The sequence below is a fragment of the Chinchilla lanigera genome, unplaced genomic scaffold (assembly GCF_000276665.1).
Source record: "Chinchilla lanigera isolate Chin_1 unplaced genomic scaffold, ChiLan1.0 scaffold00049, whole genome shotgun sequence".
NCBI classification, from domain to species: domain Eukaryota; kingdom Metazoa; phylum Chordata; class Mammalia; order Rodentia; family Chinchillidae; genus Chinchilla; species Chinchilla lanigera.
The window spans coordinates 17,507,372-17,532,002 of NW_004955450.1; the positions used below are offsets into that span (position 1 = coordinate 17,507,372).

At 41.9% G+C, this 24,631-nt stretch overlaps 1 long non-coding RNA gene across 3 annotated transcripts in view; it reads right to left on the reverse strand.

Moving 5' to 3' along the window:
• The window catches only part of LOC106149565, a 24,656-nt gene extending 3,797 nt beyond the window's left edge, over positions 1-20,859 (reverse strand). The window contains exons 1-5 of one of the 3 annotated variants that reach the window (XR_001235836.1): positions 20,640-20,852; positions 20,361-20,530; positions 15,039-15,167; positions 14,401-14,491; positions 3,257-3,568 (exon numbers count right to left, since the gene is read on the reverse strand). This is a non-coding gene — a long non-coding RNA (uncharacterized LOC106149565). Of the gene's footprint in view, positions 1-3,256; positions 3,569-10,954; positions 11,257-14,400; positions 14,492-15,038; positions 15,168-20,360; positions 20,531-20,639 lie in introns of those variants that run through there. The other 2 variants (XR_001235835.1, XR_001235834.1) reach the window with 2 other exon arrangements.
• Between the last annotated feature and the right edge of the window lie 3,772 nt (positions 20,860-24,631).

Sequence of the window (24,631 nt, forward strand, 5' to 3'; positions counted from 1 at the left end):
TGATGGTTATTCTTATCATTTCACAACCTGAACAGTATAGCACAGTTTAACAATCCTTAAGGACCAGTAGTAAGTGTATCAACATTATATTACATTAGAACCATATTAGGGGAGAAGTAGTGCAATTACAATCCTCTCTTCTGTAGCTGATCATGGGGTTGTAGCTGGTATTTAGAACTACCTTCTTCCACTACCCATTCTGTATTCCCTTGGCCTTCAGCAAGCACCTCAGCAGGTCTTGGTTCTTTTCCTGGTGGAGTGACCCATACCTTCATTCCTGAAGGCTCTGGGCCATTTCTCACTGTGCCTATATTAGGTTGTTGTAGTTTCCCATTGATTTTAATAACAGGGCATGGTAATACTAAGAGGCACCCTAAAGGATCTCCCGCACTCCACATATATTCTTTCTTTCCTCTATTGTGGAGTAGTAGTCCAATTTCCCCTTGATAATCCCGGTCAATTACCCCTGACAACACTGTGACTCCCTTTTCAGCTTGTTTCCTCAGAGGCATGAGGAGACCAAAATGACCAGGTGGAAATCCTAGCTTCCAGTTCAGTGGTATCATTGTTGTGCTTCCTGGTGCAAGCCTTCTCCCCTCTGGAACTAAGAAGTCTAAGCCAGCAGAACATAAGGTTGTGGGGACAGGAAGCAGAAATTTTGCTAATGGGTCAGTAGGAGTAATGGTGAGTGGTACCATCCCTACTTCCACCCCTTGATTCCTGGACCCATGAATCCTGGCTATGGGAGACACAGTGCCATATAGTGGGCGCTGATTCAAAGCATACACAGCCTCTTGAAGTACCTTACCCCAGCCCTGCAAGCTACTGCCACCAAGCTGGCACCTTAACTGTGTCTTCAAAAGACCATTCCACTTTTCTATCAATCCAGCTGCTTCTGCGTGGTAAGGAACACGATAAGACCAGTGAATACCATGAGCATGAGCCCATTGCTTTACTTCTTTGGCTACAAAATGTGTTCCTTGGTCAGAGGCAATGCTATGTGGAATTCCATGACGGTGGATAAGGCATTCTGTAAGTCCACGGATGGTAGTTTTGGCAGAAGCAGTACGTGCAGCAAAGGCAAATCCATATCCAGAACACGTGTCTATGCCAGTGAGGACAAAACGCAGTCCCTTCCATGATGGAAGCGGTCCAATACAATCAACCTGCCACCAGATCGCAGGTTGATCACCACAGGGTACGGTGCCATACCGGGGACTCAGTGTTGGCCTCTGCTGCTGGCATGTCGGGCATTCAGCAGTGGCTGTAGCCAGATCAGCCTTGGTGAGTGGGAGGCCATGTTGCCGAGCCCATGCATAACCTCCATCCCTGCCACCATGGCCACTCTGTTCATGAGCCCATCGGGCAATGACAGGGGCAGCTGAAGAAGGAGGTTGGCCACTATCCACAGACCGGGTCATCTGATCTACTCGAGATGAGTAGGAGACTACTCATCTAGTCTCCTTCTGCCGATGTCACCTTTTGGTGAGCATTTACATGGGAAACAAATATTTTTACATCCTCTGCCCACATGGAGAGGTCAACCCACATACCTCTTCCCCAAATATCTTTGTCACCAATTTTCCAGTTATGTTCTTTCCATGTGCCTGACCATCCAGCCAGACCATTCGCTACGGCCCATGAATCAGTATATAGTTGCACATCTGGCCATTTCTCCTGCCAGGCAAAATGTATTGCCAAGTGCACTGCCCGAAGTTCTGCCCACTGTGATGATTTCCCTTCACCACTGTCCTTCAGGGATGTCCCAGAGAGGGGCTGTAATGCTGCAGCTGTCCACTTGCGGGTGGTGCCTGCATAGCGTGCAGAGCCATCCGTAAACCAGGCCCTAGCCTTCTCTTCCTCTGACAGCTGATCATATGGCACCCACAAAGTCTAAACATGTCTACTCTTTGGGCCTACACAGAAAAAGTGTGTGTTTTATGGTTTGTATCTAAATGTCCCCCCAAAGCCTCATGGGGTCATAGGTGGGGCTTTTGGAAGGTGGCTGGACTGGGGTGTGTGATGCTGGGATCTAGGATTCATGGTGTGGTGCTAGGATTAGGGCTGCCCCACCCTGGGTGTGAATGCTACCCACCCTAAGGGTAGGGAACCTGGATAGGATACAAGGGACAAAAAGACTCACTGCTTATCACTTGTAGCTTGCTGTCTGCTGCCTGCCATGAATTGTTTCTCCTCTGTGATGCCCCCTGCCATGCCACCCTGCCTTGGAGCCAGCCGATTATGGACTAAAATCTCTACAAACTGTGAGCCAAGTAAACCTTTCCTCCTTTAACTTTGGGTGTTGGGTATTTTGTCTCAACAATAAGAAAAGTAACTAAGATGGTATGCCAATCCTTGTTTTAAGCCAGTACATTTTGGGGTAGTGTGTTATGCAACAGTAGATAACCCAAACATCCCCTATACAGCAGAAGAGGCACCAGGCTCTTGCTTGAAATATAATTAATTCCTCTAATTTCATGTGGACATGTTTGAGACCTGTGAAAGAACTTATCTAGAACAACATCTGTTTTCACATGAATAACAGCATCATTTTTGCAAATAGAATATGTTAATAATGCTGGACACAATATCCACTTTCTTGATACAAGGTACTTTTTGAATTTAATAACCAGATAAAATCCACTATGGCTCTTTTCCACCCTCAAAATGTTTCATTTAAAAATTATTCATGCTGAAGTAATTTCAACTTGATGCCAGAAATGAGCCCCAGCAGCACATGAAAGTCTTTCCTAGTATAATTCACCACAGAAAGCAGCCTCCAAGTATTACTGCTACATTTTCACAACTTTTTCCTGATAGTTGGTCCTTATCTTAAAGAAAGAAAAGTAAAATATTAGCTTGTCTTTAGCCTTCAAAAATATGAGCCATGTTTTCTGACTTTTACAAGGTATTTTTAAAAACTAATTTTAGGGATTGGCAGATCTACTATGTAATCCTCACTTGCTGAAAAGTACGTGAATAGACTTCCATATGAGCTTGGGAAATATGAATAAATATAATGTGTAAAACTCTGATATTTATCTGAGTATTGTAGAAACTTACTATCTATTCTTTTTTGCTTAAGTGGACAGTTAACATCGATTAAATGCTATTATTTCTTCAACAGACTATGCCTTTCCTACATGCCTTTATTTAATGCACATATCCAATATTTTAAAGTATACTTTTATTGTCTCTGAAACAGAATTGTAGAATTTTAGAGTTGGAAGAGACCTTGGAGATTATCTGGTTCAGATTCCTACTTTTCAGAAAAGAAAATTATTTCACTTCCTTACATATACACCTTAATCCCAAAGGACTAACAACTAACACCTTATGTCATTTTTCACATTAAAAACTAATAGAGTCTAAATACTTTTTTATATAAACTTGACCTTACCTGATAGGCTCAGACACTATTTATTTATCTATTTATTTTTGAAATGAGGTCTCCAGCGTGTTGCCCAGTCTGGTCTCGAACTCATAAGCTTACATGATCCTCCCTCCTCAGTCTCCCAAGTAGCTGGGAATTACTGGTGTGCCACTGTGGCCAGCATTTTAAACACTTCTGAGTGGAATACGAAAAGCAATAGTGTGTATCAGCCAAATTAATTCACCACTTTTAACAGTAATTTAATGACGATGTGGAGGATATTTACAGATTACAAGAAATTTGGTTCTAAGTCTTAAAAAGTCAGCAATAAAATTCAGGGGGTTTTAAAATAAGAATAAAGAGTGAATTTGTCAGTAGCCCTGTGTAATGGGCGGAATTGTGTTCCCACCACCACCAAATTCATATGTTGGAGTTCTAACCTCCAGTGCCTCCAAAGGTTAGTGTGTTTGGATACAGTCTTTCAAGAGGTCATTAAAATGAGATTGGTATAGTGGCCCCAGTATAACTAGTGTCCTTATAAAAAGATGAGACACACCAAGAGGCATGACCATATGAAGACATATGGAGCACGTGGCTTGTACATAAAGCCTGGGAGAAACATCTCAGAAGATACCAATGCTGCTGACACCTTGATCTCCAACTCCAAGCCTTCAGAATTACAAGAAGATAAACTTACCTTGATCAAGCCACACAGTTAGAGATACTTCATTATGGTAGCCCAGCAAACCTCTGAACCTTGTAAATATGTGGCACTCAGAACTGAAAATAATAATGCCAGTATTGCCGGGTCAAATGACATGATTGTAATCTTCACTGTGGTGAATACCATAGTTCTGTAGACTTAACGTAAGATGTGGTAACCCATGGGTAGCTCTGACTGTTCTCAGGAGGACCCAGCGGTGCACTCCAAGCTACCTGGAGGGCTGGGGCAAGGAGGATCACAAGTTGGAAGCCAACCTGTGCAACATAGCAAAACCCTATTTCAAAATAAAAAATTAAAAGGGCCTGAGATATAGCTCCAGTACCAAATGGGTGGTGCAAATCTTAATTTTACTTAAATCTCTAAAACAAAATGGGGTGACACACCTAACACATGACAACACTTCTTGAAAGATAAGCCCTTCAATGCCACAGCTAATTCAGTTTCTTTTCCTCTCCTTTACAAATGCCCTAAACTCACTCCTTTAATCAATGTTTATTGGCTTTTGCTTTTATCAGTAATTCTTCTCATCTTTGAGACCAGTCTTTTTTCCAACTCTCCAGCATTTCCAAGGTGTTAACTACAGCTTTTTCCTCTTACCCAATCTACCAATCTTTTAATGAGGACCAGGAATTGACCTTGCCGAGAATTTTTCTTGGCCAAACCTGGGAGAGAAGAAGCTTTGAAAAGCCAAACATTAATTTTTTTTCAGTTAAAAAAGAGCATCAAAATTTTTTGGAAAGCAATTTCATGAGATTGCCAATATTAGGTATATAGTAATTTAAAATGTTTCAGTGTCTATGTGTTAAGTTAAATCATCTCCATCTTCCACTTCTTACAAAAAAACATAAATGCAAAACTTACAGTGGTATTACTGATCATTTTTATCTTTTGGTCCAATGTTCCAAAATCCCATGATCTTTCTTTCTCTCATCTAACATATTAAATATTATTTCCAGTTGTGTGAATTTGATAAGCTGGAACCACCGGCTGAGTATGAGCTGGCAGTCTAGAGCGAGTGATTTCACAAAGCTAACCGTGATACTGAAATGTATTAATAGGTCTCTGACATCCAAGAGCTAGGAAAGTATCCCTCTGCTAAGTTTAGAACTGGCCACACCCTTCAAACACATGTCAGTTTTGGACACTGGATTGTAACAGACATGTGAAATGGCACAGAGGATTTAAGAGCAAATTAACAAAAATGAAATGAAATGTGATTAGAGTAGTTGGGGTTATGAAAGCCAGAGAAGAAACCTTAGGTTTTTAGGAAGGCTCTCTGTGGAAAGTCTGCTCTGTTCACCTACTGTTCTTTGGCCTCTTGGGGAGACAACATAGAAGAAGAGGATGGAGCCTTTGGAAAACTAGAAGTAACGTAAAGTTCTAACAATAGATGACTGTTTGATTAAATTAGGATGCCTCTGTATAACAAACACTGAGGCAGGAGATTGGAGCCAAGCTATAACAGCGATTCTGACAAAAAGTGAAAATACGCACACCATTTGATCCAGTCACTTCGCCTCTGTAGTATAGCTTGCAGTTAATCTTGCACAAGTCCAGGAAGATACGACATAAGTGCAATGCCGTTAGAAGCGGGAAATACCCCAGTGTCCATTCACTAGTATTGGCTGACCGATAACGTGAAATTGTGGGCAGCTATTTATATCCCTGCACACACGCATTCTGACTCATAGACTTGGGAAGATGTCTTAGATATAGTGCTAGGAACAAAGAAATTTTAGAGCATTGTGCATAATCTCATTTGTGAAAAAATATATTACATATGTAAATACGGCAACATATTATGCTGTTGGTGAGGCCTGTATTACCTAAATACAAGAATGGAGGATTCTTCTTTAGTGAAATTTATTTGTTTAAAGAAGTACTAGCAATTAGATTTAGGGGTCCTAATTCTTCTAACTCAGTAAGTTTTACTCCAGCTCATAAAGCCTCTAATTCAACAACTTTAAAATCCTTGAAACAAAAAAGAATTAACTAAAATAAATTTGCATGATAACAAACAACCATGGAAAAACTCCATAGAAGACTTGAAAGATAAAGTTCCAATTTTTTTTTTTTTTTCTAGTTCTGGGGATTGAAGCCGTACTAAGCAGGTATTCTACCACTGAGCTACATCCTCAGCCCTTTTAAATTTTGAGGTAGTCTCACTAAGCCCTCCAGGTTGGTCTCAAGCTTGCAATCCTCCTGCCTCAGCCTCCCACATAGGTGGGATTGCTGGCATATGGTGGGATTACTGGCATGCCATATCCAGCTCAAAGATCAAATATTATCTCGAGAAATTAATACACAAAGACAACATATGGAAAAAGTTAAAGAAAGAGAAGATAATATTCTCAAGAGACATAATATCTAAATAATAAAAATTCTGAAAATAAAAATCCAAAACAAAACAGAAGAAGGAATCACAGAGAAAACACATTTTCTTGGAACTATAGGATACAAGTTTCAAAGCTGAAAGAGTAGGCCAAAGATACAGCTTAGCAGCATAGCGCCTGCCTGGCAAGCACAAGGTTCTGAGTTTGATTCCCAGTACCAAAAACAAAACAAAACAAAGCAAGCTGAAAGAGCACAAATAATATAAATGATGAGAAAACTGAGTAAAAAGAAAAGACCCAACACATATCATTCTAAGCATAAAGAATCTTTAAAAAACAAAAAGCAAAATCCACGCACAACAAACAGCATATACAGTTTTAAGAGTCAGATGGCGCAGTGTCACCAGCAATCCTGGAAGGTACAGTAGGGTAAAGCCTTCCAAATTCTGAGGGAAAATTATTTGCGATCTAAACTTCTATACATGGCCACATACTAATCAAGTAAGGGAAGAATAGGAGAGTTCAGTTATTAGGCAAGAGGAGCTTTGTCTCTGTCCTTTAAAATTTCAGAAACTGGGTCTGCTGAAATAATCTGGCAATACATAGGTTAACAGGAGAAAAGGCGTGCAGCTTTATTTATGTGCACTAACATAGGCTCAGACAAGCGCCAGATGATTGAAACTTAAATACCATTACAAACTATGGAAAGAAAAGGGGACCTGGGATTTTCTAGGGGTGTAGAGTAGTGATTTCTCAGGGCAGTGAATGAGCCAAAAGAGCAGACAGTAGCCCGGGACAAAGATTTTTGGGCTCTCAGAGTGGCGTCAATTCCAGTCTTCCTTCCTGTGAATCATCCTCCCTGTTAGGCGAGATTATAAGGATAGCGTCTTACTTGCCTCATAGCTGAGAAACAATATCTGACACCAACAGGCTAGAGGAGGAAGGTTTATTTAGCTCACAGTCTGTAGAAGCGTTAGTCCATAATTGGCTGGCTCCAAGGCAGGGCGGCATGGCAGAGGGGCATCGCAGAGGAGAAGCTGTGGAGGAGGAGGCATGTGGCTGGGAAGCAGAAAGAGTCAAGCTAAGGCCCTTCAGGCTCTGGCCTCAGAGACCCCACTCTTCCAACCAGACATCTCCTCCTAACAGCAAGTCAGATATGATGTCCCATACTCCAGTCACAATTTGAAGCCCCCTCCCATGAGCACCTGAGGTTTGGGGAGACATCTGAACCATAACAGGTGGGATCAAAATAATTGGCTTGCTTCTGGGAGACCTTTCCTCAGTCATGTAAGGGAACATCAGAGAGAGCTCCTTCATCCTCTGGAAGAGGCAAAAGAGCAAGGAAAGATCAGAGACCTTAGTTCCGAGAATACGGTTTCAGTTCCAAGTACTCAACACAGACATTCCTCATTTAACGATCGAGGTCCATTCCTATGACCAGGCTGCGAAATGAATTGGTCACTAAATAAGGCACTGTGTATAGTGTGTACATTACAATATTCAGAACAAAGAAATGGTCAAAGGAAACTCCAACCAGATGACTTCGCTTTTCTTGGAATAACTCCTACATGCAGGATTGTAATGTACAGCAGAAGTAACACTACAGCACTGTCCTGTAGAAGAGGCCACCAGGAAGCCACACTGCCGCTTCTGCGCCTGTGTCCTGAGTCTGCATGCAGGTTGTGAGTCCGGACATTGTACATGGGCAGGTCGCTAAGGAAGATCTGTGTGTTAAAGCATCACACTTGGCGTGTTATTTTTCTGAGCCCCACCACAGCCACTCATGAACATAAGAAAATTACTTCCCATAGAGAGTTTTATCGAAGTTCTTCAAATAAGTGCTTCATCAATGAAGAAGCAAAGCAAGAAAAAAGTATTGGAGCTCGGGAAGCAAGAAATCTAACACAGAACAGTGGAGTGAGATCGGAATAAAAGTTCCACTCGGGTAGAGTAGGCCTGCAGAGGACGCCAGAAGGGGAGTGTTCAGAGCAGAACCACAAGTGCAAAGCAAAACGGAGCAAAGCCAGGGCACTGAGGCGCTTGGGTTGTACTGACTTCAATTTCATAGTCTTGCTGAAAGTTTGGGATCAATTCTATAAAAACTAAGCCAGTATGAAAGCAAAGGAATTACTTATGGTAGAGAAAATAAAAGTTGTACAACAGATGAAATATAGTACAGAACTTTAAGTGATTCAAGTAACATAATTTTTTTGTTTAAAACTTGTGGTTAAAAAACAAAAACATGAATAAAAAAAGATTTACCATTTTGGCCATTTTAAGGATACAGTTCAGTGGGAGTAAGTATATTCACATGGTTGTTTTAATGTAAACAGTAATGATAATTTTTGTTAAAAAATGTTATGTAACTCCAAGAAGAAGGAAAAAATGTATGTGCATCAGTAAACAGTTTATGAGTTCTATTTAAATGCTGTCTTCTATTATAGAAGACATTTTTCAATGTCAGTAGTTTAAACATTATAAAGGCATCATATTTGTAAAGGCATTATTTATGTATAAAGGCACTATATATATATACATATTTTTTTTTTGAGGAAAGACAGGGTAGTTGCAAGTGTCTGATCTTGATGGATGAAAACCAGAGATGAAGAGGGATTGATGCTACTTTTCACAAGTCTTGTAACACTGATGTTAAAGTGTCTTTATGTATCATTTTAGTAAGACAAAAATTTGAATTTGAAAAGGATGGCTGGAGGAGAAAGCTATTGCCATGCCGCATTAAGACAGGTTACTAAGTAACCAGAAGAACAGGTTACTAAGCAGTATGTAGGAGCAAACCACTAGAGAAGGTGCACAGTCCGTAACTAAGTAACCAGAAGAACAGGTTACTAAGCAGTATGTAGGAGCAAACCACTAGAGAAGGTGCACAGTCCGTACGCACGACAGACACACTGCAAGGAAGAGTGCAGCGCTAACAGCGGGCGTTTGGGGTGCAGGGATTATGGAGGTTCCCACTTCTTTTCTGGTTGATCTATATTTTTCAAATTCTTTATAATTTTGAGATGAGAAAAAGAATCATAAAGTATTATTTACATCTACAAAACAGGACATAGGTATGATTAGGTAGCCGTAAACACTTGGCCAGCTATTAGCACTTAATTTAAAAAGTAACTAAACATTTACTTGACCTTTCCTGTGCCAGAGAGGGCGAGTATCCAGGAAAAGACAGAGTGATGAGAGACAAGAGAAGGCTCAAGTGTTCCTGACTATGCAGCAATGTTTGAAAGAGCACCAGGAAGGGCAAGGTGAGATAGCACATGCCTGTAATCCCAGCACTCAGGAGGCTGAGGCAGGAGGATCACTGCAAGTGCAAGGCCAGTGTGGGCTACGTAGCGAGACCCTGTTTTAAAAGAGAAATTGAAAGTAAAAACCAAGAGCTGGGGGATCATAACATGTCAGAATGGCAGAAACTTGAAAAATACAGAATCATAATTATGTCTCAGAATCCTTGGGCCTAGACTGGTTGTGCCCACCCTTCCGTGAAGGGTGTGGGACTTTGCCAAAGATGCATTTTAAGAGTGAGGAGAAGTGAAGTCACTGGATGTTGTTGCAAATTCGAAGCAAAAAAGGAAAAGAAAGAAAGAAACAAAAAGACATTGCCGGTGGTCACTCTTATCAATAATGACATGGGATAAAAAATGGGCCTTCGGCAGCCTATGCAAAACAACAAGCATGTCGCGTCGGAACTGTTCTGAGCTGCCTCTGTAGGGCTTGGGAAATTTCTGATCAATTGCCAGCTGACATGTGACGGGAACAAGAAACTTTCCATTCCTCTCCTGTGGCTGCAACCAGGCAAATGCTCCCGATATCCTCTCATGGAACTCTTAATATATTTTCCCCTGGAAAAAATTGCACTTTAAATAAACATGTAGAATTTTCCTTGGCTCAATTCTGCTTGCAACTCTACCCTTCTCCTATCAGTCCTCTCAAATTCCATTATCTAGCTGAAGTAGGATAGAAGAAATAAAGTACTGTACATAGAAAGGAGACAAAGAAAATCGTAACTTAAAAATTGCATTTTAAGAAGGCTGCAACTTTTGAGGGCACAGTCAGTTACTCAAGACTATCCGTGCGTGGATTCCCTAGATAAATTTATGCTTCTTTCTTTGCAGATGCATCACGTCTAAAATTCCTTAAAGCCAGGCGTGGTAGCACAAATCTGTAATCCCAGCAGGTGTGAGGCTGAGGCAAGAGGATCATTGTGAGTTCAAAGCCAGCCTGGGCTACATAGTGAGTCTCTGTCTCAAAACAAAAACAAAAACAAAAATTCGTTGAGGGCACTGCAAATCTGTAAATTAGCTTAGTGGAGGAAGTAAAAAGCAGGAACTTGATTTTAAGGTAAAGGGGCAGACTGAAAGAATTCAAAGAATGCTTAAATTTTCCAACTAGAAAGAAAATCCTGGGCTTTATACCTTTCACCTGTAAAATGGGCCACTTATCCTTCTAGGGGGGTAGTTTTTCCATAGCTTTCCACCCCCTGAGTGAAACAAAAATGTTCCCAGCCCCAGGAAATAATGCTCCTCTCTCTTGAGGGCCCACACTCTCCTGAAATTCTACCTAAAAAATCCCTTTATGCCTGCGACTGATGTGTTCTGAAAACTCTTTTTCTGTGATGGAAGTCAGTAAACTTGCAACCTGTCCTGTGGGTGGGGTGCTGGTTGGCTTCCCATCGCTGCTTTGGGAGCATCCTCGGATCCAGTGCCACAGCTGCAGCAACCATGTGCATCCCTTGAACGTGTGTTGGCGTGCTCTTAGTTGCTTATATCACATGGAGTTTCCCGTTCTTCCTTTTTAACAGGAGTTTCATTCTGCTGAGAGTAATTTTGCGCCCAGTTTAAAAAGAATAAAACAAAAAACAGTGAATTTTTATTTCCCAGATTTCTTTGGAAATGGATGTGGCTACATGAAATCATTGTGACCTGAGAGATTTAAGTGAAATGCAGTGGGGGATTTCTAAGAAGCTTTTATTTCCCTGGGATATGGGGCACTGGAACGTCCCTTTTCCTACCAGAGGTATAGAACTTCAAGGTTGGAGGTGAAGTAACGACCTTGAGACCACTTCAGGATAGGCCCAAACAATCCCCAGAACTTAAAATCTGATATCCTGGTGGCACATATAACTTACCAAAGCTAAATCAAGAAGATATAAAAATTCTAAATAAACCAATATAGCCAATGAAATTGAAGATGTAATTAAAAACCCAGCAACAAAGGAAAGCCTAGGCCCTGACGAAGACACTGCTCAATTCTACAAGAAATTTAGAGAAGATCTAATGCCATTACTCCTCAAACTCTTCAGTGAAATTGCAAGGGAAGCAATATTCCTAAGTCATTCCTGGAAACAAGTATTACCCTGGTACCCAAACCAGAGAAGGACCCAACTAACAAAGAGAATTATAGGCCAATCTCCCTGATGAACATAGATGGGAAAATCCTCAATAGAACACTGACAAACAGAATGCAGCAAATCATCGAGAAGATTATACACCGTGAAGTAGGATTCATCCCAAGGATGGATGGATGGCTTCACATATGCAAACCAATAAATGTAATACACCATACCAACAGAGCCAAGGACAAAAATCACATGATCATCTCAATAGATGCAGAAAAGGCATTTGACAAAGTCCAACACTCATTCATGACAAAAACCCTACAAAAACTGGAATAGATGGCCTTTATATCAATATGATAAAAGCCATCTATGACAGACCAACAGTCAACATCATACTAAATGATAAGAACTGAAAGCTTTTACTCTAAAATCACAGAGAAGACAAGGATGTCTGTATCACCAGTCCTATTCTACATAGTTCTGGAAACATTAGGCAGAGCAATTAGACAAAGGAAAGAAGTAAAAGGAATAAAGAAGGGAAAAGAAGAAATTAAATTATTTTTATTTCCAGATGACATGATACTCTACATAGAAGATCCCAAAAAATCCACCAAAAGACTTCTAGATTTAATGACCAGACTCAGTCATGAAGCTGGATAGAAAGTCAGCACAGAAAAATCAATAGCTTCCCTGTACATGAATAAGAAACCCACTGCCTAAGAAAGTGGGGAGAACACCCTTCACAATAGCGCCCAAAAAATAAAATACCTAGGAATCAACCTAACGAAGGAAGCGAAAGATCACTACATTGAAAACTACAGTCCTCTGAAAAAGGTAAAATATTTCTCACTCTTGTGTAGGAAGAAAATGTAGTGAAAATAGCCATACTTCCAAAATTGTTGTACAGATTGGATAGAATCCTGATCAAAATACCAGTAGTATACCTCACAGAACTAGAGAAAACATTCCTAAAATTCATTTGGAACCACAAGAGACCTAAAACAGCAAAAACAATTCTAGGCAAGGAAGGCAAGGGTTACATTTGTAACTTTGCAATACAGAAGCTAATTCAGTCTTTTGAGTGCCGCACATTAGCACTGTGTGATAGGAAACTGAGTCAGAGGCCATGGGGAACTGCAGGAGTGGAAAAGCAATAGTGTAAGAGTTGATGGCAACTCACCAGGACCAAGTTATTGTAGCATATCACGACTCCCATCTCTGATAGAGTGTTAGCACTGTATAATAAATCCAGTGCTTTGTACTATGGTTTTACCACATATATTAGAATGTTAGAAAGTAAAGCTCTCCTTTGGCCTATGTACCAAACGGCAGTAGGCCAAATGTCTATGTAAAATTTTAAATCCTCACCGCCAGTCCTTTGGTATTTACTGAGTTATAATTTTAATGTGGTTTCAGGTATAAATTCCTTTGAAGCTTTTCTCATATTCATAATAAAGTGTTTAAAGTTGATTTTTAGTATATGTACTGCCAAAGTGAGCACTAAAGTTGATTTTTAATAAATTATTTCTCCACAAAAAGAAAAGTAAAATAAAATACTCAGCATGCGGAGCTGCCATGTTCTGAGGGCCAACAAGAGCTTGATCTTAGTCGGACGTAGAGGACAGCATTAAAAAGGGGAGAGGGTGTGGCAGAGGGGGTGTAGACAGTGGTACTTCAGGAAGATTGATCAGTATTGTGAAGAACTGACTGGAAGGTGCAGGGATTCACACTCTGCGGAGAGTGACAAGGGCCACAGCAGCCCTGTGACCGTGTCCTTGTGAGGTCGTTGGGGCCTCGACAAGGTGGACAACGGTGACACAAAAACACAAAACAGCCTTGGACACAGAAGTTATCTGTGTAAGACGATATAAGGTGATGGATGGTGCTGGTTAAAAGGAAAGCACCCTGAAGGAAAGAGCAAAGCGGGAAATATCTTTACAGCCTTTATCTTGTTTGTAAATGCAGAAGCTCTTCATTTTTATGACACAGCATATTCTCCCAAATGCTGTTTAAAAGCGGGTCTGGAGCTGGCTATGCACTTATAACCCCAGTGCACACTTATAATCCCAGCACTTGGGAGGCTGAGGCAGGATTATGAGTTCAAAGCTTCCCGGGACTATAGAGCAAGACCTTGTCTCAAAACAAACAAAATAACAAAATCAATAAAAGCAGATCTGTTTAAAGTATAGGAGGTCAGGAAATGTGTTCATAAGTAAGACCTGGTTCTCCTTTTCTGTCTTTGTGTTCTTATCCCAGCCAGCTCTTTGGCCAGTTATTAGTTTTTGTAAATGTCAATTTCTTAATCAGTAGAATGGAGACAAGAATATGAGGTTTGTCTGCCTTGCAGGGATAGTATGGAAATCAAAGTGCTCTTTGTTAATCATCTGCTGCATGTACACTGTGTACTAGGAGCAATAGGAGAATTAAAGATGAGTGGAAGAGTAAAATAAGAACAGAACGCAAGACGGCAAAACAAGAATACAGGGGGAATGCGTGTCCCAGGAGAATAAGTCCTTAAGGGCTAAGAAATGAAATCGAGAACAGCTTTGCGAAAGAGTGAACATTTGGGGTAACCATCAAAAGGAGACAAAGCGGGGAAGGGGAGAGCAGCAATCACCTGTGTGTTCATCCATCCAGCATTCTGGGGGGATCCTCCTCCTTGACAGGTCATGGACAAAAGCGGTGTTTTGCCCTTGTTAGCTCATAATCTAGGTGGGAATAGAGTTCAGAACATAAGTGACGTATATGGTGAGTGATTCGTGCTAAGCAATGTCTGTGAACTGCACAAATTCGAAACCGGAAGAGCCCAAAAATGAGGGCAGCAGCCAGCTGTGGTGTGAAAGGACAGGGAGTGCCTGAGTGACTGTAAGGTTTCTTCCTGTGTCTTTACATTTGGGGCGCAGAGAACTGCTCTATCAGAGAGGGAGAGAAAATGGTTAAGAGAACGACCTGCACCTAAGGGTAACTATTTGTGTATAAATACGTATTCCGTTTGCTTTGGTTTTTCCCTCTTGGTCGTGCTTCGCACGTCCCGGCCAGAGTTCCGAAAGACAAATCGCCAACAGAACTCCAGCCGAACGAGTGGCCTTCTGAGCGGCACAGCTCTGCTTCCTCTCATCTGACGGTCTCGCTCTTCTGTGGTGGAACTTGGCCCCGACAAGCTCTCTCCTTCTGTCCTGCTACATGTCCTTGAGGGCTGCCCCTCCTTTCCTGAGGGCGACAGGGCTTATAAGAAAATATGGGGCCAGCACTCACTTTCAAGGTCATGCTTCCAACGGCTGGGGAGGGGAAGAAGCTGAGGTGGGAGAGATGGGCTGGCGGGATCTACTGGCTCTCACAGGAGGGTGGTGTGCTGTGAAGTGGGGGCCGGTGCTGTTCTTGTTCCTACAGTGGGAAAAAACAATTTATTCTTGTAGAAAGAGGATAGTTGAGATAAGAGTATGAAAATTATGTCAAAGCTTAAACAAGTCAGAAAGTATATATTTACCCTTTGATCAAGGAATTATGAAAGAAAAAAAAGACCTGTTTCTCCTGGTTCTTGGAGCCTATTAACCCTTCTTCACTTCTCTGTCCTTCCCTTGACTTGGGAACTTAGAGAAACGACACCAGCTCTCACTTATCATTGGACAGATAACAGGTATCTCCTTAGACATAGACAGGAATACTCTCCCACCTCGAGCAGCATCTCATTTGTCCCTGTGACAGCCCTCCCACCCCAGCCTCCACCCAACATGCTCCTCTTTTCCTTAGTCCCTTGTGCAGGAGCCTTCAGGCTGGCTCTGAACCCCAGCGTGCCTGCTCCCTGCTCACTCAGAGCCTCAGTCCCTCAGTAGCCACAGCCTGAGTGGTGCATGCGTAAAACACCTGCTGCACAGTTCTCAGGACCCAGGGACTCTCTGGACGATTTCCTCTTACCCATAGTTTTAAATCTCCAATCTGGCCTAGAGTATCTGTCGTCTGTCTGCCTCACTGCCACACACTCGGATTGTACTGGATGGCTAGTATCTCAGATGGGGTTCTTGGCTTTACATATTTTCCCCTGGGTTTGTCTACTGAGTAACCCTGAGCTTCCGGATATGAGCTCCGCTCCTCCCCCATAATGACACCTAACACTAGAGTAACCATCGCGTGTTCATCTCTTTCTTTACACCCTGCACCCATGCTCTTGCCTTTTCTTAAAGGAAACAGGATGTAGTAACAAGTGAAACCCTGGTCTTGGAGGTCAGAGAAATACAGTCCTGTGTTGTGTGGTGACATTTCAGTCGATTATGAACTGCGTATGTGACCGTGGTCCAATAAGACTATAGGACAACCTAGGCAGGTTGGCTACAGTAGGCTACACCATCTAGGTTTGTATAAGAACATTCTACAGTGTTTGCACAACAAAATCACATAATGACACATTTCTCAAAGTGTGTTCCTGTCTTCCAGCAACACATGACTGTAGTTTCAACTCTGCTACTCTTTCCTAAACTCAGAATCCCTGAAAATTCACGTACACTCTTTGAATGTTAGTTTTCTCATCTCTTATGCATATGATGCTAACGCTTGCCAATCACAGGACAGATGTGAGGATCAAACGAAATAACGTGTGTTCAAGATATTTATTCTGGAAAGCGTCTTTCTCACTAGGAAGAGCTCGCGCTGCTATAGGGGAGGCACAGAGGAAAAGATGCTGGAAACTGGCCGCCCCTCCCTCCAGACTGCACTTCCTTTTGCCTGCCTCAGCACTTTGCTCCTGGAGTGTCTTCTGTGTTGTCTACTCATTAGCTTCTCCTCCTTTGTCAGTTAATTTTGATCAGCATACAAATGTTGCATTAGCTTACATCTAAATGTTATGCAGACCTAGGCAGAGAGCTCATATTTTCCCACATTTGGTTCTCTTTACAATGTTTATCTCCTGCCACTCTTTATTTAACCTACTCTGTATTCATTTGGATTCTCTGAAAAGCAAACACCAAGATGGAACTACATGGGTAAAAGATTTCTGGAGAAAAATGCATGTGGAGGGTAAACACAGGTACAGTACTTGGAAGAGCCCGTACACCACTACACAGGTCTAACGCCTGTGAACGGACAGGGAGGAGGAAGGGTTGGGAGACAATCTCAGCATGCGGCATCACTCTGAGAATGTTTTGGTGAGGCTGATCGTGAGCCCTTAAGCCCACGTTGCCTGTTAGGGGAGTCCAGCCCTGACTCCAGCCAGGTTCTGCTACTGGCTAACACCCTGGGGTAAAGCTGGTCTTAGGACAGATCCACTGGTGAATCTACAGGAGCGTCAGCTGGGGCTTTCAGTCAGTGATGTAGGGGCCGGGGATATAGCTCAGCCACATAAGCACCTGCCTGGCAAGTGCAAGGTCCTGAGTTCAATTCCCGGTACAAAAAAAATCCCCCCCAACCACCACCCCCGAAAAAAATCAGTCAGTGATGTATCCGGCAGCAGATGATGTGAGCGGCACCTTTCCATACCTGCCACACTCTAATCGGGCTTTTGTATCTACTCAGCTAAAATTACTGAGAGCATTACTTACATTTGCTGAATTCATTGGCAATACTCCTATACAGTCTTCGTATTTTTTAATTTCTCAGCAACACGTGACACAGCTGATTACTTTATTCTTCCTAAAATACATTTTTCACTTGACTTCAAGGAAGCCACATGCTCTTAGTTTCACAGTGTTCCAATTCACAGGCAGATTAGGAGCCTTTGCTGACTCCTTCCTTATCGAAATCTCTAAATGTTGAAATATCCCAAGACACAGTTCTCAGCCTCTTCTCTATTTACACTTACTCCTTTGCTTATCTCTTCAGCCCTGTGGTTCTAAATGCCGGTTATATTGCAGTGGTCCGTTTATGTGCTCGAAAACTATGTAAAATCCTCTTGATTGTCTAGCAGATATCTTAAACAGAAAATTTGCAAAACAAAACTTGATTTTGCTGTGAGAAAATAATGTACAATGGGCAAAAGTGCAGCACTGGAGACCAGATGGAAGGGGCTATGCTATAATCCAGGAGAGACACAAGTAAGAGATGATGCTAGCTTGGGTGAGCGGTGTGGTATTTTGTAGATGTACTTCATTTACAGACCCTGAGATAGGGAATTACCCTGTCTAACCCATTTGCATGCATCCTTGAAATTAGAAAACTTTCTCCAGGTGTGGTCAGAGGGCAAGCTGTGGCAACCGAAGAAAGGTCAGAGGGATGTTATGATCCTGGCTTTGAGGATGGAGACAGGGGGCTATGAACCAAGGACTGGAATGTAAGAGATAGGAAAGGCAGGAAAACAGTCCCCTATGTTGCATTTCTGACCTAAATAATTATATGATAATAAAATTATGTTGTTTTAACCCACAAAGTTGTGGCAATTTATTAATAGCAGAAGCAAGAAACTAATATAAAATGTATATCCCAGGTCCTGTAAAAAGTAGATATGGGCATTAAATAAAGTCCAGAATTGTGAATATGAGTACTCTACTTTCTGAACTGAAACCGTATTTTGGTTAAAGTGACACAGGTTTTTCCACCTTAGAGTGTTCAGAAAGGGGGTGAGGCTCTCCCAGGTATACATCCCCATCTAGGGAAGACAGAACACCACACTCTGCCTCACCCTCATGAAGTACCACTTTAAGGACAATAATAAATCGCATTTGTTATAAAAGTGCAGACTTAGGCGCTCCAGAGGTGCAATCAGTTATCCCACAGTGCTTATGTAAAAGTGCAGACACTAAACTAAGGTGGACGAAATGTGACTCAAGTCACAGGCCACATCAGAAAACATAAGGAGGCTTAAAACAGTCACAAAGCCCTGCATGGCTAAGGCCAGCTGAACAGAAGGAACTTTAATTCTGTTACACAGGAGACAACGGAGATTCCACTCCTTCTTCACAGTGTTTGGGCTTTTATAGAATTAAAAATTTAAATTGATCAACTAAATTTGATCAGTAAATTAGTCTTTTAGTCGGAAGGTAATATGAGAGGGGAGGCCGGGGATATCGCTCGGTGGTGCAAGCGCGTGCCTGCCGGCAAGCACAAGGTCATGAGTTCGATTCCTGGTACCAAAAACAAAAAAAGAGAGAGGGGAAAATGCCAAATAGAAAAGCAAGCACAGACTGCACAAATAAAACTTGCCAAGTAGAGGCAAAGAAAGCAGTCTGCTTGCAAAGCTCCAGGTGACATTTTAAAGAAAGGGTATTGGAGGGTGTTGGGAGGGAATTACTGTGAAAATCCCCACGTGGAGCCTGAAATTCCTCTGGCAGCAGTCGTGGAAAGATGGCTACTATGCTAATGTTATAACCACCGTTCTAAATACGGTAGGCCAAAGTCTGCCAAGCAATATCTGGGTGTTTGCATGGAGCAAGAAGGGATAATGTATGCAAATTCCATGCTTAAATTTCCCTTGTTTAGAAATCTGGCTTGCTTGATTTATGACTCCCTAATCTGCTTAGGCAGAGACATTTCCTTGTGTTTTAATATCAAATAGCCTTAAGCTTAGACAGGCCTAGTGGGAGTTTGCCATTGGTTGAAGCTTAATGGGGCATCAGAAGAGTATAAGTAAATCTCATTAAGAGGCTGGAACTCTATGTCAGGAAAAAATTTATATATATCTATATATCTATATTTGTATATTTATATATAATATACATATATACATTTATATATAAAATACTTACATAATTGAAAATACATTGTGGGAGACCAGACAGGAAGAGTAAGGCCTATCTGGCCTCTTCTGTGAGCACCAGAGAGGAAGGTGGTGGGAGTGTGTGCTCACATGTTGCAGGGAAAATTAAAACCCCTGAGACCCTGTTGTTTTTTTGGGTGTGTATCATGGATGGTGGGAGACAGACAAATCCTGTTTATTCTTACTGCTTGTGCCTGTAACTGAGTGAATAAAGCCAGGGTTCACCAGTCACTTAGGGCTCTTTGTCAAAGGCAGACAAGAGCCCCTGGCCCTCCGCATTTTAACCTATTCTGTGTCTGTATTTCATCTTTGTTGTGCCTTTGTCAGGTACAAGCTCATAGGTTGGCCCCTACAGTATATTATATATTAATATATTAAAATTATATATATATATCTCTTAAAGGCATGGACTCAGATACCCTTTCACTTTTCCAGAAGAATATCCTAAAAATGCCCTGTAGGGATACCTGTAGATCTCCAGTACCTCAACTGTCCATTTCTAGTCATGAGCAAGCCATAACCTTAAGGCCCAGAATTACTTAGAAAACTGAAATTTTCCACTTTCAAATAAACAGCTGAAAAGAATAGGACTAACTACAATTATTGTTTTGACACTAAATTTGATAGGAAATAAAAGGGTACATTAATCATCTTTGACAAGTTTCTGTTTTTTTAAGAGTCCTGAATTTCCATACCCTTGTTACAAAAGAACTAAAATGTAGCTTATGCCAGAGAAGGAAAGCATACCTAATTTGGCAGATTCTAAAATAAGTGAAAACTTGCTTAAATTCAATGCAACCGATACAGTTAGAACTTTATGAAGATTTCTGTTTAACGTACGGAGTTTTGAACATTTGCACAGAATAAACACAATAATTATCTGAAATTAGTCATACAAGCCTTGTGGCAAGGAGTACTGTTCTGTTTCAGCTTCCCATGGCACTGTGAATATGATAAAACTCAGGAGACGCAGTAGGTAGCCCAGACTGGTTTGGCAGAAGAAGCCGCAGTACAGGACAAGGATACTTCCCTTATCTGCTCCTAATTAAAGGGATGCACAGATTTCCTAGAAAAGAGATTACATATAAACACACGTCTTAGCTGTTTTTCTTATTGCTGGGACAAAACATCTAACACCCGTGAATTAAAAGAGCAAAGGTTTATTTTTAGCTCACGATTTGTAGAGGCTTCTTTCAGTTGGTAGTTTGCTGGTTCCAAGGCAGGGGGCATGGCAGAGGGGAAACACTCCATGGCAAGGCGGGCAGGAGGCTTCCTTCTTCCTCTTTGCATTCCAGTCAGGCTACAAGCTTATTCCCTGGTGCCACCCACTCCCAAGGTGGGTCTTCCCCTTTCAGTAAACCCTTCACCCACGCACAGCAGGGTAGACTAATGCGGTATCACATGCCAGTGATCCAGTCATCTCCCCAAGCCCTGCCTCTGAGTGCCTGAGGCTTTAGGGGAACATCTAGACACAAGCCATAACAAGCAGCATCACATAATGCTTACTGTTGATTTTTGAATAGACAACCCATTCACAGGTCTCAAAATTCTGACAGTTCAAAAATGTACTCATAAATTGTCATCAATACTTTATAGACTTTGAAGCTCCCCCAAAAACTAACCTATACTTGGAACTCACTATGTATCAGTAAGATGTAACTTCTTTCCTCAGTAGCATAGTATTCCATCAAATGGCTACATAGTAATCCATGGACCAGTTCCACATTGATAGACATTACTTCCTGCTTTTACAACTAATGCCTCAGAGATTTGCATTGTACTGTATATGTCATATTTCACATTTGTAAGTAATATGTAGGGCCAAGTCCTAGAGGTAGAATTTATCAAAACTACAAATACATTCTGATTTAAAAAGTATGTAATTTTGGTAAATGTTGTAACCCTACAGAAGGACTATTTCATGTTTTGTTCCTGTCAGCAACAGATGAAATACCTCTTCCACACATGCTTGCTAATGCAGTGTTGGCAAACTTTATCTTTTCTAATTAGATGGGTTAACGTGGTAATTCAGTTTAATTTTAATTTGGATTTCTCACTATAAATGGGGTTGTCTTTACATATATATATTATAGAGACATTTATATTTCCAGTTATGTAAGTCGTTCACATTTTTGTGCCTTTATCTTCAGGTCTATAAGTGTGTTTATAATTTGTGAAAGAACATACTCTCCTTTTTATAAACTTTAATTGTTACCCATACGTTTGCAGTACATACTGACTGCATCCATTATGGGGGTAGGTGCATGCACGTGACACAGTAATGCTTTTTTCTCCCCTCTCTGTCCTCTCCCTCCATCTCTTGGTCACCTTCCCTTTTTTTCCTTTTTTTTTTGAGACAAGGTCTCACTATGTACTTCAGGCTGGTCTCAAACTCATTATGTGGCTCCGCTGGCCTTGAATGCACAGCAATCCTCCTGCCTCAGCCTCCTGAGTACTGGAATTACAGGCACAAGCCACCATGCCTAGCCCTTATATTCCCCTTTTGCAAAAGATCTATCTCCCTGTTTCTATGATCTATCTTTTATTTTGGTCTTTATTCATGATTTAGGTTCTCATACAAGAGAAACAAAAGATATTAAATCTTACATAAGATATTTAAGTGTGTGCCTGATTCATTTCATTTGATGTTGTGGTCTTAAGGTGCCTCAATTTTCTTACAAATGACTTAAGTGTATCCTTCTTTATGGCAGAGTAGTACTCCACTGTGTATAAACATCAGATTTTAAAAGAATACATTTTTTAAAAGTTGGTAGATGTTAGAGCTGTGTCCAAGCCTCACATCAGGTAAATATGATAGTACTTTAACTGTTACCTCTCCCCATTCAGAAGAAACAGGCAGCTATAAGATGCACAACAGGCTCTTTGTCAATCCTCGCCTCATCAGTAGACAATCTCTTAACATAAGGTTTGTCATGTGAGTCAGTTGTGTCACCCCCACTTGTCAGAACCAGGCTGGTGCCTGCTGCTACTATCACTGCCTCAATCACCTGTCCCTGTTAGGACACAGGGCGTGGCAGCTCTCCATCTTGGGTGTGCTCTTTGGGGAAGCAGTAGCTGCACCCACAGGCATCCCCTACTCCTCCTCCTCCATCCTGTTTGTTCTTCGCTGCTTTCGGGAGCCCTTCCACTAATTTGCATCTTAGACTTCACTACGCACCTGTTATGGTTTAGATCCACAATGCCCCCCAGTCCCCGGGTCAGAGGTGGGGTCTTTGGAAGGCGATGGAGTCGGGGGGTGGGTACTGCGCAGGTCAGTGGATTCGTCCTTGGATGACTTCAGAGCTAAAGGTGCTGTTAGGAGGCGGGGTCGGCTAGAGGCAGGTCACGGTGCAGGGGGCAGGCGTGACCTGAAGGGTGTTTCCCCGTTCCCGACTGCTTCCTTCGCCTTCTGCTTCCCGCTCTCCACCACACGAGCAGCTCTTCTCCACCAGGTCCTTCCGCCATGCAGTTTCTGCCTAGGAGCCAGCCGACCAGTGACCCTCACCACCCGGCAAAATGAACCTTTCCTCCTTTAGGCTTCAGGTGTCGGGTGCCGACAGGACAGCACCTTAGCTCCTCTGTTTCTCTGCTTCTTTGGGGTGGTTTCCTGGACAAGAAGAAAATGCCAATTTTACTCCACTTTTTTTCAAACTGGAAACCTGTATCCAATTCTTCCACATTTTAGGTTACACCATTTTCAAGTAAATGTTCTGTTGTTTCCATAAACCTGCAAGTATGGAATCTTTAAGGTAACTTTATGGATGTTTTAGCCACAAAGACCCAGCTGATAATCGCAATCAAGAGCTCTGTGAGAAGGCAGGAGGTAGTGGCTCTCTAAAGGAGGGAGGCCAGAACTGGTTTACTTCTAGGTGTGTGTATTTCTCTCACCATCTTCCTGTCCTTCGATTCTGAACCATCTCTGTCTTTTCTATCACCCCATCTTCCCCACAAGCTGCAGATTTGAAGGGAAACAGCCACTGCTGGTGATACTGGGACTGACAACTCCCCTCCTCCAGCGAGACATACCCACTATGGAGGGCTGCAGGTCAAGTTTGTCTGTCCATAACAGCAAAGCAGGGCTTGCTCACTGGGGAAAAGGTAGTGTGGATCCAGACAGGCCCTGAAATGTACCTCCAATTTGTGTACAATAAGTGAAATTTCATTTGTACCAATTCCTTCCTTCCTGTGGTCTCTTTTAAAACACCTACATTTTTGAAAAAGCAGGTCCTAGCCTCTGTGTACGCGACTGGACACGTTCTGCACAGGGAGAGGCACGGGAAACGGGGATGGAGAAACCCCCAAGACCAGCACTGCTCACTAACGATCTGCCCTACCGGACTTGTGAAAAAGGAGTGCAAGTCAAGCGCGACACTCGTTACTTTACTCATAATTACGACTATATAAACATACCTGCGGGCAAACCAAACCTGAAGCTTCACAGGTGAGCACTTCAGGTGAGAAGGCAAAAACTTCAAAATAAGCATAAATTCCTGCCTCCTTTCATAATTTTATGGGATTTTCAAACCTTTCATTCCATACCAAGCCGAGGTGATTTTACTATTCTTTCTGGAGCATACTGCCGCTCTTTGCAAGCTTAGCTGCTATTCTGCTTTTATCCCATAAAGTAACACTGCCACACTAGGTAGTTTAAGTGAGATTAAAAGAAGCTCCACGCTGGGACTTTGCAACGACCACAGTAATTATTTTACATGAAGAGTGAAATTAGGGTTAGATTTAAACTTTCTTGTCTCAGGCTGCTGCCTTGCTCAAAGTCAGAATTATCCAGTCATTTCATTTTTGGAAATGAATGAATGAATGAATGATTTATTTATTTAGTCTTTTTGAGACAGGGTCTTGCTATGCAGTTCAAGCTGGCCTTCAGCTCACTTTGTAGCCCAAGCTGGTCTCAAACTCACAACGATCCTCCTACTTCAGCCTCCCGAGTGCTGGGATTACAGGTGTGTGTCAGCATGCCCAGTGGAAATGAATTTAAAAAAAAATTTTTTTTTTTTTAATCTTTTTGAGGCAGTGTCCCCCTATGCAGTTCAGACTGGCCTTGAGCTCACTTTGTAGCCCAGGCTGGTTTTAAACTCACAAAATCCTCCTGCCTCAGCCTCTCTAGTGCTGGGATTACAGGTATGCGCCACGACGCCCGGTGGAAATGATT